Source organism: Mizuhopecten yessoensis, unplaced genomic scaffold, assembly GCF_002113885.1.
Source record: "Mizuhopecten yessoensis strain PY_sf001 unplaced genomic scaffold, ASM211388v2 hete_36065654, whole genome shotgun sequence".
Lineage (NCBI taxonomy): Eukaryota > Metazoa > Mollusca > Bivalvia > Pectinida > Pectinidae > Mizuhopecten > Mizuhopecten yessoensis.
This window is the reverse complement of record NW_018483301.1, coordinates 1-2,239: the sequence shown is the minus strand read 5'-3', so window position 1 is coordinate 2,239 and position 2,239 is coordinate 1. Positions and strand designations below refer to the sequence as shown.

General features: G+C 36.7%; 1 long non-coding RNA gene across 1 annotated transcript; it reads left to right on the top strand.

The window, feature by feature from the left end:
• Nucleotides 1–239: 239 nt before the first annotated feature.
• On the top strand, nucleotides 240–1,729 carry LOC110444221. The gene is made up of 3 exons (XR_002462217.1): nucleotides 240–412; nucleotides 1,089–1,181; nucleotides 1,600–1,729. It is a non-coding gene; the product is annotated as an uncharacterized LOC110444221 (long non-coding RNA).
• The last annotated feature ends 510 nt before the right edge of the window (nucleotides 1,730–2,239 follow it).

The following is a 2,239-nucleotide window of genomic DNA, read 5'->3' as shown; positions in this document are numbered from 1 at the left end:
TACCTGTGTATTGTTTTACCTGAAGGCTGTTGTTATAAGGTTTACCATTGTATTGTTTTACCTGTAGGCTGTTGTTATAAGGTTTACCTGTGTATTATTTTACCTAAAGACTGTTGTTAAAAGGTTTACCTGTGTATTGTTTTACCGGTAGGCTGTTGTTATAAGGTTTACCTGTGTATTGTTTTACCTGTAGACTGTTGTTATAAGGTTTACCTGTGTATTGTTTTACCTGCAGGCTATCGTGGTTGTCAAGTACCTCTTCCAGTTTGGATTTTTTACATGGAATGATGGTCTTCCACCATCTTCTCCTTTCTGGCCGCCTCGAATTATTGGGATTGAGAAGAAAGATGGATATGCTTATGCTGATCTGGTGCTTCTGCTGGCTCTGTTCATACACCGGACGATCCTCAAGGTAAGTGTTTAACAGTTCTGTTGTCTTGTGATATTATAATCTCAGCAATTCTTGCCATTTTAAGTCATTTTAGCTCACATGATTGCTCATGTGAGCTATAAATTGCCATCCGTCATCCTCCATTGTCAAGTACCTTCAATTAAAATTGCATATTTTCAACTTCTGCTTCAGAACCACTTGTGTAATTGACTTAAAACTTAGTACAAATATTCCTTATGATTTCCTGACCAAGTGTTGTTATTTTTCGTGCCAATCCAAAAATCTAAGATGGTCATCTGGTATCTGATTGGCTGAGACATTTTTGACTTCTTCTAAAGAATGGCTGCACCAATTGATTCCTAACTTAGTATAATTGATCCCTATGAGGTCGTGATGTGAGTGCTTGGGCACTTTAGGCCTCTTGTTGATATTTAGTACAAAATTTTGACAGAATCATTTTGGGATTCGCTGGGTGCTAAGTCACAGGTGGCAAACAAGTCTGGTTACCGTAATGTTTGAAGTGAACATAAAAATATGGCTTGATAATTGATATGATTCCCAGAATACTGACAGGCAACACCGACAAAACACATACCAGTATGTCTACAACAAGTGCGTGGTATATATAGTGGCTGCTAGGTATTGTGAATGGCTGATTTGGGTGTATCAATATACTGTTGGAAACTCGACTTTGTAGCGCTATGGTCTATGGAAGGATGCTGAAGACATAGATGCAGACTTGAAGGAGATAGAAAAGGTTATCAGTCGACCAAACTCTCCACTGCCGGAGGTAAATATCTATCAATCTGACATCAAATGGTTTTGAAATGAATAACTTTAACATTTGGTGGTAAAGTTTTTTTTATTCATTTTCTTTTAGATCATATATTTAGTTGAAATTTTGTTGGGTTTTATACAATGTTCATAACCCTGCTTTGAATGAAGTGGAAATTGATGATAATATTTGCCTGTTTGCCTAGTGTTTGCCTAGTGTTTGCCTGTTTGCCTAGTGTTTGTGTCCCAGTTTTCAAGGCGTATCTCGGCATTAAAAGCCATATTCTATACTGTATCAAATAAAAATGTGGAGTGCAGTGGGTGAACATGTAGCACTCACTTAGAGTAATTTTGATACATTGCCTCCGCTTGGTGTGTAGTACAAAGGCCTTGGATTTACAAAATTTGGTTGTTACAATGTTTCATGTTGCCAGGACGATGCTGACGTTACCCCTTGGACCGAGTCCACAGCGTCCACCAGTCTGCAGGTGACCTCAATAGAGGAGTCCGGACCGGATGACCTTGACAGAGGGAAGAAGTCCAAGAGGTGGGTCACCGCCTTAAATAGATCCACAGTAGCCCACGTTCTCTGTTCAGCTTCCCTATTTATTTAAAGCCATATCAGCTTATAACAGGATGCAAATGTAAATTTTTGAGAACTTCGTAAAAAAAACAAAAAATACTTTTAGGTTTTGTTTTTCATAAGATAGTAATTTTGAATCCTATACATCTAACATAAGTTTGAATTTCTATCTTTTTGAAAACAACTTGGTTGATGTTAAGCTGATTACACTTTGTAAAAATAGGCCCTGATGATGATACTGTTTGTAACTGTATTTGAAAATAGAATACTATTATTAATTGTCATTATAGAATATTCAATTAAGATCTGTTCAAACTAATAAAGTTCATAAGAAAAATTGATTTCCAAATGGGAAATGGACATGGTAAGGGATATAATGAGGGATTTATTGGGATTGTGTTAAGAGACCACCTTCAGGAAGTTCATTAATTGGTCTCTTATTACCATAAAAACTCGTGTAATTTGCGCACTTTTTTTTGAGAAATTTAATG